Source organism: Sinocyclocheilus rhinocerous, unplaced genomic scaffold (genome assembly GCF_001515625.1).
Source record: "Sinocyclocheilus rhinocerous isolate Xijiao unplaced genomic scaffold, SAMN03320098_v1.1 scaffold1154, whole genome shotgun sequence".
NCBI classification, from domain to species: Eukaryota; Metazoa; Chordata; class Actinopteri; order Cypriniformes; family Cyprinidae; genus Sinocyclocheilus; species Sinocyclocheilus rhinocerous.
Window position 1 is genome coordinate 672,506 of NW_015627356.1, and position 13,379 is coordinate 685,884.

At 40.4% G+C, this 13,379-nt stretch overlaps 1 pseudogene; it reads right to left on the reverse strand.

The window, feature by feature from the left end:
* Positions 1-3,792: 3,792 nt before the first annotated feature.
* LOC107727323 (uncharacterized) lies at positions 3,793-11,474 on the reverse strand (annotated as a pseudogene).
* Between the last annotated feature and the right edge of the window lie 1,905 nt (positions 11,475-13,379).

Here is a 13,379-nt window from a genome sequence, read left to right on the forward strand (position 1 = left end):
CAGGGGTGTCCAATCCTGCTCCTGGAGGGCCATTGTCCTGCAGAGTTCAGCTCCAACCCCAATTAAACACACCTGAACCAGCTAATAGTAAGTCTTACTAGGCATACTAGAAACTTCCAGGCAGGTGTTTTGAGGCAAGTTGGAGCTAAACTCTGCAGGACAGTGGCCCTCCAGGTACCTGGTTGAAGACACCCAATCAAAAAAACTGAAATTCTAACCCACCAGTTACGTACAACCAAAGTAGCCCATTTCAGCCCACCCATTATCTGCATCTGATCTCAGGCACTAACTTTTGTTGAAGAATCCATGGGATTGAATCAAGCCTATTTTAAGTGCAAGATACTTGAGGTGATTATGGAACAGTCGTGTCTTAGTCATCAGTGAGACATTGAGATCATCTGTTTACACTGATTTCATCCTCTTAAGATGCAGTTTATTTTTATTGTTTAATCTTATGACAAAAATCAGAATTATTTCTAGATCAGGTAGACAGACAGACTTCTTTCCAGGCCAGGCTGAGCCAACCACAGGTTGCCAGTGGGGCTGATGGGTAAATGTTAGACACAACATTTTGTCTATAATGAGTGTTCATTATATGAAATGATATGTCAAATGAGTGAAGCAGTTTGAAAAGTTGAAAAATGAAGAGAATGTGAGCAGAGTGGCTCTTTTCAAATGTAAATGCTCCAGGGTTGTGCAAGATTCAGAATTGAAGAATTGGCCCCGTTTCAGTCAAAGAAATTAATTTAATTAACAGGAGATTGAATTGGAATGACAGCAAGAGGAATTTATAGAATTATAATTCAACGCAGGTAATGCATACTGAGAAATAAAGTGTTCTTCCACCTGGTCTACAAAAGTATTCTTTTTTTTAAATGGAATGACATATATGAATATAACTAATACAAATTATAGGTATGGCATTCCAAACATTGTAATTGTAATTTAATAGGCATTTTCAGTTCAGTTCTGAAAGGCAAACAACCCTGTTGAATACAATACTGTATATCATTTAGAAGAATGGGAATACAGCCACAGCTCTAGTTTAACCTAACTATTCCAATACTTCAGCTGGTTTAACCCAGGGGTGTCCAATCCTGCTCCTGGAGGGCCATTGTCCTGCAGAGTTCAGCTCCAACCCCAATTAAACACACCTGAACCAGCTAATAGTAAGTCTTACTAGGCATACTAGAAACTTCCAGGCAGGTGTTTTGAGGCAAGTTGGAGCTAAACTCTGCAGGACAGTGGCCCTCCAGGTACCTGGTTGAAGACACCCAATCAAAAAAACTGAAATTCTAACCCACCAGTTACGTACAACCAAAGTAGCCCATTTCAGCCCACCCATTATCTGCATCTGATCTCAGGCACTAACTGTTGTTGAAGAATCCATGGGATTGAATCAAGCCTATTTTAAGTGCAAAATACTTGAGGTGATTATGGAACAGTCGTGTCTTAGTCATCAGTGAGACATTGAGATCATCTGTTTACACTGATTTCATCCTCTTAAGATGCAGTTTATTTTTATTGTTTAATCTTATGACAAAAATCAGAATTATTTCTAGATCAGGTAGACAGACAGACAGAACAATGGATGGACTGATACAGTAGATAGAACAATAGATAGAAGGAATGATCAATGGATGGATGGATGGATGGATGAAACAAGAGACAGACAGATAGATAGAAAGAACTATGGAATGACAGATAGATAGAATGATGGATGGCTGGATAGATACAGAGAGAACAATTGACACAGACAAATAGAAGGAATGACAGATGGATGAATGGATGCAGTAAATAGAACGATGGATGGATGGATGGATAGACAAATTGTACTTTTAATCTCTTTAAACACAAGAATTATCTAAATATCATCTAAATCTCTCAGAGGAAACCCAATTAAAACTTTTCATACCTTAAAAGATTATTGTGTTAACTACACTGAGCTCACATCAACAGGCAGGACTTCTGTTTTTTTTTTTCGTGTTTGACTGTCTTGTTCTTTGAGTCTGAACGTGCCAGATCTCCTGTGTGCACGGTGTGTCTCTGAGGACCCCTGCTTTCTCTTCCTTTCCTTTTTCCTCCTGTCTTACTTTTCATGTCTCATCTGGGCGTCTCACCGCAGAGTACTTTCACAGACATCGGACACACACGAAATCTCCCAAACATGCACTTTCCAAACTCCCTAAATCCCATCTTTATGCACAATAAAACATATCAACAACCGAGCCACACAGCAAATAAACATCCGACAATAAAATCGTGCAGGAAGTAACTGCTTCGTCTCGTTGAAAAGAAACAAGGTCTATTTCCATCCTCTACCTTTGTAAGGGGTCCCACTGGAGGTCACACTAACTTTAGCTCAGGGCAAAGTCCAGCAGAGGACAACTGATGGGTCAGCACAGATGCAGATCTACAAGAGTGACAAGGAGGTGAAGTGAAGTTTATATGTGCTTTGAGCTGAAGGAGACATGTAAGAATATAAAGGTCATTCAGATATGAAGATTTCATTATGGAAAAAATTAAATTACAGCTTACAACTGAATTGTGGAAAGAAGGCTTTTGTATTTGCTGCCTGTTACTTTAAAATAAAACAAAACATTATAACTCTAGTGCCTCTATATCGGGGTCTTAAATGGTGGTCTCCTTTGGTAGCCAGTTGATCCAACAACAAATACCACAAACCAGCTTGGGTCAGGTTTCCATCCTGGTCCTCTCTTGATTTTTGCATCTATTTAAAATAAACAAATTAATTCATTTAAAACTAAACTAACTAAATTTATTAATAATAGATAGATAGATAGATAGATAGATAGATAGATAACATTGATTTATGTAAAAAGGAAAAGAAACACAGTGATCATTTACATTTTTATTGGCTGCCGTAAACAGTATTGACAATTTATTTGCTTAGACTGTCAATATGGACGTTCTATTTTTAGCAACAATGAAAAAAAAAATTCAATAATCATTGTAGCAAGAACATTAATGGATTTTATAATACGGCTCTGATTGACAGATTTGTCAACTGCAGCATTCTGCTAGGAAATAATTTTGTTTTATGATTAAAAACTGCACAATTGACTGATTTACTTTCTCCTTGATAAAATCATTTAAACCTAAATCAATATTTTAAGGCAATGCACCACAAGTGAATAGGGTAACTAGTAGATATAATCAATCTTTCCTAGTTAATTAATCACAGTACTTTAAGAAATTACATTTTCGATTACAACTTTTCTGAATTGTTATGTGCAGATCAGGCATTATTTAATTAAAAATGCACTAATATGCATGCATTTCCATAACCTAAATCTGAACATTATGGCTCAGTGCAAAAAAATAAATAAAAAATTCTGAGTAAAACAGCTTTAAAGAGATTGAAATCTACACCAATAGATAAACTGTAATAAAATAAACACTTAAGTTTTCTTTACACTAGTTTAAAAGAAGACAGATTTTATTTGTTTACTTAGTTAGTAGTGTAATAATTTTAATGTAAAGGTCCTGATCCGAGTTTACTTTGAGATAATCAAAATATAATCCCTAATATACCCATATTTAGATCAGTAATGTTGTGCTGTTTTCTACATTACTGCAGGCTTCATCTCAGCTGTTTTCCCATCTGAACCCAAGAGGGAAAATCCTCCGTAAACATGACTCTATTGCCATGTTCAAGTCTCTAACCCCAACAGCACGTGCTGCACTTCCTCTTGGGGTCAAAGTGTCAGAGTACGGCTTCCGGAATGTCATTAACAGCCATCCTTCTCCCGACTTTACCCACAGCCTCAGTCACGGGTTCCTCCACGATGCCTTTTCCAGCACACGGCTGGCGTCTCGAAGGGCCTTCTCAGCAGCGCGCTGACCCTTGCCAGGGCCAGCTGAGGCCAGTTTGCTCTCATCAGCAGATAATCCACCTGCTGATAAGCTGGATTTGCTTTGATCCTCCTCTAGCCGCTGGGTTCTTAGACGCCTCTTGACTGCATCCTGGTTCTTAGCGGGAGCGGTTAATTGGCTGTTGCCGTGCTCTGATTGGCAGACATTTTCGGGAGCACATGTTGGTTGCATCCGAAAACTTAGGCAGCTGACTTGCTGCCTCGCTGACGTATGAGGCAATGACTTTGCAGGCAGCGTTTTTACATGAAGGCACCTCATGACACTGATTTCGGACAGGCTTCTGAGGAAGCGTAACTGTTTAATGATCTACAATAAAATAGAACGAGTTTTTGTGATAACTAAACGAATATTTAATTACTATAATACTGATTTCTCGCTAGAAATAACATCAAAAGTGCAAAAGGTTTGTCAGAAATATACATTTACACACAAACTGACCACCAAACACAACTTTCAGACTCCATCTAACCCTCCGAAGGCAGCATTTTAGAGTTTTCGGATGCAGTCGTTGAGTGGACTGTCGGAATACCTTGCGTTTGCTCCACCTCCTTCCCCGCTGGCCTATCAGAAGCAAGCTTGAATTGATTGACAGGTAGCTGTGGTTTGTGTGGCTCTGTGATGGTACTCAGCGGGGAGCGTCCTGGCGACTTGTCCGGGCCGTCCTGTCAACAAACTTTTGCTTTTCTCGGATACGTCTCATCTGACTTACAGCCTGCTGCTTTGGCCTCCTGAGTGCTTTTGAGCTTCTGCCGCTGCACCTCTAGGGGGAGCTCTAGCGGAGTGAGTTTCAGAGGGCGTCTTGGGGGGAGATTCTCAAATTCTCGCTCGGAGGGCTGAGCAGGAAATCGACCCTGATTCTGTGTGGAGGAGGAAGCAGAGAACGAGGAAGATGAGAGCGTCAAGCAAACAGAATCCTCAGCATGTGTCGATAACAGATGGAGGGCAGGTGTGCGTGAGAGACGGCCCTTTTTAGACACCAGCTGAATGTCACAGCCACTTACATGAATCACTGCATTTTTCCCCTGGCAGAATTGTGACACTACCAGTGGAAAATTTGAAGACACTTTTTGTTCCTTACGATGATCTAATGGTTTATGCTTAAACACTTGGGTTTTGTAGAAACAATGTGCATAAATATGAATTTCTTCATAACAAATGAAAATTTAATTAATTGTTTTATTTATAGATTTTTTAATGGATGAGTTGAAACACATAATGAAGGAAAAACAGCCAATAAATGTCCAGCAAACTAATTTTAAAACCTCAGGCTTTAAAGAAGCTATAAGATATATATATATATATATATATATACACACACACACACACACACACACACACACATTTGACCACTACATAATGTCTACTTCTTACATAAATCATTGTAATATTTGATCAAAGTAAACTTTTACCCTCAAGTTAAACATGAAAATTGACATTTTGTTTTTATTATGACAATTTTTTATAATCTATAAAAACGTTACATTATTCTACATTGCAATATCGTTGTTACACTTTGGTGCCACAGACTGTTTTATTACTGATTTAAAAAGACTCCAGTTTAATTGCAAAAGTGGAGTATGCATATACGCAAAATAGGAAAATGCATCATCACAAATAATACTTCAACAAAAATGTATTAATCTGTAATAATTTGCCATGCTTATTATTCATACTAAAATAAAATTACAAGACTTTATTTATACGATTTTATTTATTATTTGTCCTGTTTTGTATTTGTGGTTTGTCCAGAGATATTTTGTGACATTAAAATAACACATTTTTGTCATTTGGTAATAAGAATAATCATTTTCTCTAACAGAGAATAGAATAGAATAGAATAGAATAGAAGGCGTAAATAATCACAGCTGATGCCATAATTTCCTGAGTGTGTTTGTTTTTCCTCTGTCCTGCATGAGACCGTGACTCTGCAGAGAGAGAGAGAGAGAGATTGCGTTAGACTGATAACTGTCTCAGAAATTGACAGCAAGATCCTTATGAGGATTGGGGTCAGTGTGCAGGTGTGTGATCTCTGCTGATATCAAAGCCAGCTCTCACACGCACACACACACACACACACACTCACTGACAAACCCACATGTGCTCTCTTGAACACATGGCCGCCTTTCCTCTTAACTGACAAACACATTTTGTTTTCAAACGTTTAGTAGAAAATTATTATTATGTGAGCAGCCACTAGATGGCACTACAGATTGCAGCTTACTACAATCTGAATAATGCACACTATACACTGTATACTGCCTAGAAAAATAAAAAAAATTTAAAAAAATTTAAAAAAATGGACACAACAGTTATTTTATTTTAAATCAATTTATGCATTAATTTCAAAAATCAAATATTGTGTCAAAACAGACCATAATTGCTTTGGAATTGGAAGGTCAAGTTGAGCGTATCGCATTGTGGAATACAGAATTCACTGCAGTGTGTTTTGCTTGGACATTCTCAGGAAAAAAAAAAACATTTTGGGGTACAACAGCTCATCACTGGGGCAGTAACCTCAAAGGGACACTTTAGTGGTAAGGAAGGTACAAAGGTGTCCCTTTGAGTGTACTGCCCCAGTGACGAGCTGTTGCCCCCCCCTAAAGGTACAATTCGGTACTATTATTAACCCTTTAGGAGTAAAGAAGGTATAAAGGTGTCCCTTTGAGTGTACTGCCCCAGTGACAAGCTGTTGTCCCCCCTAAAGGTACAATTCGGTACTATTATTAACCCTTTAGGAGTAAAGAAGGTATAAAGGTGTCCCTTTGAGTGTACTGCCCCAGTGACAAGCTGTTGTCCCCCATAAAGGTACAATTTGGTACTATGATTAACCCTTTAGGAGTAAAGAAGGGTATAAAGGTGTCCCTTTGAGGGTACTGTCCCAGTGACAAGCTGTTGTACCCTAAGGGTACAATTTTTGCATATTTTTTTCTGACAGTGTATACAGCACATTTTGGCAAATTATTCAGCCTTATTCTGACATTTATGGATTCTCTGGCTAAAAACAACAGATAAACTCAAATGTGGAAATGTAAAGCAAGCAGATGGTTTGATGATTTTACTCTGCATTTGTGGAGTGGAATGAGATATCCAGTGGCCTAATCTTCTGTCCAAGTCCTCATAGTCACCCTGAAATCCTCTTCTTTCATGCTGGGTCTGATGGGATTATATGTATGGCTGTGGTGTTGAGTGAGGCTGATCCTGGTGACCCAGAGCAGGGAAAGTGCTGTCGTAATCCAGACCCGAGCCGAGCGCTGGAAAAAACAGAGCTGACCATATATTCACACGGTATGAGTGCAGAGACGCCGAAATTGGTTTCAAAAGGGCAACAGGCTTAACAAGCATCAGCGCCGCACAGGCTCTCAAATCTGCTGAAGAATTGTAACAATCTGCCTGAAACCCCAGGCCTTCAAGGCAGCCATATCCATCTGTCCTGATCCGCTCGCTCACAGATATAAGTGTTCAGATGGAAGCAGCTGATAATTCTGCTTTTGTGCGTACTTCCTGTCTCCATTTTCATTTTTGCTCTGGTTCATGATATTTTTGGGCTGTCAGGAGCTAGCAATAACACATCCACTTCAAAGCCAGCACAGGTGAACACCACATCAACTTTGAATACTTATAGACCTTATGTAGCTCCTCCCCTTTTTAGTGCTACAAAAAGGGGAGCGTCAAGGTAAGTTTGTATGAATTGAAGAATGAACCGCTCGTTTTAAAATCTTCCCGGTATACTGACATTTGCTATGACATCCGCTTCAAACATTACAATGCACATGATAACTTTCGTTAACTCTACAATAAATAAATCCACTTCACCAGCTAATTACTCTTCAACAGTGATGCTACCACAAAAACAGAAGTTTCAAAGACTAAAATTCTAAAGATGGCTGCGCACTTGTTTCTCTGATGCATAAGGTCTATATTTAGCTAATTTAAAAATCTTTAAAATGAGTGCTCAGTGGTTGTTAGGTTGTTGCCATGTGGCTGTAAGGGTGTTGCTAAGGTGTTCTGAGTGGTTGCAAGGGTGGTGCTAAAGTGTTCTGGGTGGCTGCAATGGTGTTGCTAAGTGCTTGTCAAAGTTCAGTAGTTGCTAATGTGTTCCTTGGTGGTTGCCAGGGTGTTGCTAAGGTGATCTGGGTAGCTGCCAGAGTGTTGCTAAGTGTTGTTAGGGGGCTGTTCAGTAGTTGCCAGGGTGTTACTAAGGTGTTCTGGGTGGTTGCCATGGTGGTGCTAAAGTGTTCTGGGTGCTGACAATGATGTTGCTATGTAGTTGCTAGGGTGATCTGGGCGGTCACTTGGGTGTTTTGGGTGGTTACCAGGGTGTTGCTAAGGTGTTCTGAATAGCTGCCAGGGTGTTGCTACGTGTTTTCTAGGGTGTTCTGGGTGCCTGCAAGTGGCCACTAAGGTGATCTGGGTGATTGCCAGAATGTTGCTAAAGTATTGGGTGTGTGTGTGTGTGTGTGGTGGGGGGGCAACTACTGAACTTTTGACAACCCTCTAAAGTGTTGTAGAGGGCTGCCAGGGTGTTGCTAATGTGTTCTGGGTGTCTGCAAGTGGTCACTAAGGTGATCTGGGTGATTGCCAGAGTGTTGCTATGTGGTTGCTAGGGTGTTCTAGGTGGATGCCAGATTGCTCATAACTGGTTGCTAGGGTGTTCTGGGTGGTTGCCAAGGGGTTCTTCAATAAATGCTAGGATGTTCTAGGTTACTGTGTTGGTGTTGCTAAGTGGTATTCTGGGTGGCTGCCAGGGTTTTGCTAAGTGGTTGCCAATGTGTTCTGGGTGGCTACTTGGGTGTTGCTAAGTGGTCGCTAGGGTGATCTGAGTGATTGCCAGATGGTTGTTATGTGGTTGCTGGGGTTTTGCCCAGTTGTTCCTTACTGGCCCAAGTATATGGAGATTTTCACCTGTTTTGTGATCCACCAGGTGAAAAATGGAGCTTGATCTGAGAAGAGACTAGATAAAAGCTAGATAAAAGCTAAGCTGTCATTCATACCTAAAAATGTGACTATTTGTCCAAATTTCTTTTATCACCAGGTGCAACACATACAATTTTGTGTCTCCCAGTTGTTCTCACAGCTTTCTCAAGATGTTTCCAGCCATCCTAATTGAGAAAAATACGATTTTCTTGTCAGGTGGCTGGTGGAGTTTATTGTACGTGTCTCAGTCAGAAGTTGTTTCTGCTGAAATGTCAAACACCTGTAGTGCTACGAGAAAAAGAGGTTATTACAGTAAAGACGAGAATCTCACTAGGTTTGTGATGGTTGGCTCTGCGGTTCTCCAGACAGACCCATGATGGGAAAAAAATGCTCACATTTACTCGCAGTCCCCCATGGAGGGGTCACTGACCACCCTTTATATTGGGGAATTTAGACACCCACTGTTCCACAGTGCTTTCACCTGTTTCAAACCTAAAGCACCACAACATCAATATAGTTGTTTTTTTTTTGGAGATTAAATCATTTGAGATTCACAGCAGTACATTTGCATGCTTTCTTATGCAAATATAATTTATTTGACATAATGGCAATCTGGTGCAAAAGGATATTGTGTGAGATGAAAGAACAGCCTGTACTCCCAAGTCATTTTTGATGAAGTTGGATTCATTTTGTCCCAGAATGCCCTAGTGCATTAGCTAAAATTTTAATTACTCTTTATTAAAATATAAATAGCTTATGAAATGTATGAAACTTTTGTATGTGTGTACACACACTTTCCACTTTTTTTTTCTTTTTTAAATCTCAGCTTTTCAGTTGCATAAGGTTGCCTAATATCTCTCTCTCTCTCTCAGCACCTGCATATTAGACAGGCCGTTCATATCAGTGATATATAAAGAGAGAGGTTAGCTCCGCTCCTCGAGTGGCTTGGCCGGGTGCTGAAGCTCTTTTGAGCTGCGTTTAAATTACATGCTGGATCCAGCGCCAGAGATCCAGCCTCCCTCCACCACTGCTCTTATGATGTCGCTCTCCCCCGGCCTCAAACAGCAGCCTGACAGCTTAATTAGCGAGGAGCCGCGGCAGATGAATAGGGCCGCGGAACATTCGCTTCTACCTACTCGATAAAGGCCGGCATCCAGCTGTAGATCCACGAAACACTGGGGACACTGATGTCATAGAGGCTGCTGAACTGCAACCTTACGGGGAACTGGGAAAAGAGTGAAAAGAATATCTATTTGCTAGAGCATTAGCTAATGTACTGCCTTACCAATGACAGCGCTGTGATTAGCATACAAAATCAGCTCTGTATAAAAACACACTGTGCCACATAGCTCTGGGTTATGAAGGTAAGTCAACATAAAATTGAATTTGACTATTTACTTTCATAGGTTCACTTTGGTCTTATTGTAAATGATTCCTCATGCATGTTATTCTAAAGAAAAAAAATACTAACTTGACTTTACTTTTCTGCTAATATCACCTAGCCTATGGAAGTTTGTTTCCGTCACAGGATTAAAAAAAAAAATCAAGTAACTGACTTTTTATATCACAATTTCACTTAAAGTTTATTTTATTGATTCAAGATGCTTCCATAAAATGGCAACACCAGCAATTCAGAAAAAAAAGTGTTATTAATAATAGCCTATACCTAATGCTATTTAGCAATTATTCCACAAAGTAAAAAAAAAAAATAAAATAATAATAATAAAAAACATTGGCCATTTCAGTTTATGTGCACTTGAATGTGTCTCATCATCGGTGACCAACACCTCCATCTTTTTCCAGGACATGTCCTGGCTGGGGTTTATAAATTGCCTAAGTGTCCGGGTTTTAGCTTTGTTTTCCTATTGTTTTCATACTTACTGATGGTAATGAATAAAAAGTAGTTCGACCAATAGCGTGCAGGCATTAATCGACCAATCGTGGCATGCAAGAAGGTAGGATCTACAGAGAAAGCACTTACGAAAATTAACCATGGTTTTATTATAGTAAAAGTGTAGTAACCATGTTTTTTTTGGCGTATTATCATTTATATAACCACAGTTTTACTTCAAATACCATGGTTAAACTATGGTTAGTGCAGCAAAACCATGGTTCATTTGTGGATACCATGGTTTAACTATAGTAACCATGGTTTTTGGTTTTATCTGTGGTAAAACAATGGTTAATTTTGTAAGGGCGATCAAAGCGATGCAAAATAATACATACATATATACAAAGGCTGTAGAGAGCATGTCAGTAGGCAAAGAATGCAAAAAAACATGGACATGTCCGGGAAAAAAGAGGACGTATGGTCACCGAGATGTAGCTATTTTATTAAAGTTTTACTGCGCTGAAATATGCATGATGAAATATACATGTGGTAATAAAAACTTGGAGCTTGTAGGCCTACTGCCACATCGGCCTGTCTGGAACAAACGCTGTTCTCACTCACTAAAACACAGGCAAACACTTTATTGGAAGAAAATGACAGATTCATATTCTTACAATCAAGATGTTAGTGTGGTTTCCACAAATAAGCTTGCGGTAAAATTCACAGGCACTTTCAATGATCTTACTCTGCATTTGTGGAGTGGAATGAGATATCCAGTGGCCTAATCTTCTGTCCAAGTCCTCATAGTTACCCTGAAATCCTCTTCTTCCATGCTGGGGCTGATGGGATTATATGTATGGCTGTGCTGTTGAGTGAGGCTGATCCCAGTGACCCAGAGCAGGGAAAGTGCTGTCGTAATCCAGACCCGAGCCGAGCGCTGGAAAAAACAGAGCTGACCATATATTCACACGGTATGAGTGCAGAGACGCCGAAATTGGTTTCAAAAGGGCAACAGGCTTAACAAGCATCAGCGCCGCACAGGCTCTCAAATCTGCTGAAGAATTGTAACAATCTGCCTGAAACCCCAGGCCTTCAAGGCAGCCATATCCATCTGTCCTGATCCGCTCGCTCACAGATATAAGTGTTCAGATGGAAGCAGCTGATAATTCTGCTTTTGTGCGTACTTCCTGTCTCCATTTTCATTTTTGCTCTGGTTCATGATATTTTTGGGCTGTCAGGAGCTAGCAATAACACATCCACTTCAAAGCCAGCACAGGTGAACACCACATCAACTTTGAATACTTATAGACCTTATGTAGCTCCTCCCCTTTTTAGTGCTACAAAAAGGGGAGCGTCAAGGTAAGTTTGTATGAATTGAAGAATGAACCGCTCGTTTTAAAATCTTCCCGGTATACTGACATTTGCTATGACATCCGCTTCAAACATTACAATGCACATGATAACTTTCGTTAACTCTACAATAAATAAATCCACTTCACCAGCTAATTACTCTTCAACAGTGATGCTACCTAGACTAAAATTCTAAAGATGGCTGCGCACTTGTTTCTCTGATGCATAAGGTCTATATTTAGCTAATTTAAAAATCTTTAAAATGAGTGCTCAGTGGTTGTTAGGTTGTTGCCATGTGGCTGTAAGGGTGTTGCTAAGGTGTTCTGAGTGGTTGCAAGGGTGGTGCTAAAGTGTTCTGGGTGGCTGCAATGGTGTTGCTAAGTGCTTGTCAAAGTTCAGTAGTTGCTAATGTGTTCCTTGGTGGTTGCCAGGGTGTTGCTAAGGTGATCTGGGTAGCTGCCAGAGTGTTGCTAAGTGTTGTTAGGGGACTGTTCAGTAGTTGCCAGGGTGTTACTAAGGTGTTCTGGGTGGTTGCCATGGTGGTGCTAAAGTGTTCTGGGTGCTGACAATGATGTTGCTATGTAGTTGCTAGGGTGATCTGGGCGGTCACTTGGGTGTTTTGGGTGGTTACCAGGGTGTTGCTAAGGTGTTCTGAATAGCTGCCAGGGTGTTGCTACGTGTTTTCTAGGGTGTTCTGGGTGCCTGCAAGTGGCCACTAAGGTGATCTGGGTGATTGCCAGAATGTTGCTAAAGTATTGGGTGTGTGTGTGTGTGTGTGGTGGGGGGGCAACTACTGAACTTTTGACAACCCTCTAAAGTGTTGTAGAGGGCTGCCAGGGTGTTGCTAATGTGTTCTGGGTGTCTGCAAGTGGTCACTAAGGTGATCTGGGTGATTGCCAGAGTGTTGCTATGTGGTTGCTAGGGTGTTCTAGGTGGATGCCAGATTGCTCATAACTGGTTGCTAGGGTGTTCTGGGTGGTTGCCAAGGGGTTCTTCAATAAATGCTAGGATGTTCTAGGTTACTGTGTTGGTGTTGCTAAGTGGTATTCTGGGTGGCTGCCAGGGTTTTGCTAAGTGGTTGCCAATGTGTTCTGGGTGGCTACTTGGGTGTTGCTAAGTGGTCGCTAGGGTGATCTGAGTGATTGCCAGATGGTTGTTATGTGGTTGCTGGGGTTTTGCCCAGTTGTTCCTTACTGGCCCAAGTATATGGAGATTTTCACCTGTTTTGTGATCCACCAGGTGAAAAATGGAGCTTGATCTGAGAAGAGACTAGATAAAAGCTAGATAAAAGCTAAGCTGTCATTCATACCTAAAAATGTGACTATTTGTCCAAATTTCTTTTATCACCAGGTGCAACACATACAATTTTGTGTCTCCCAGTTGTTCT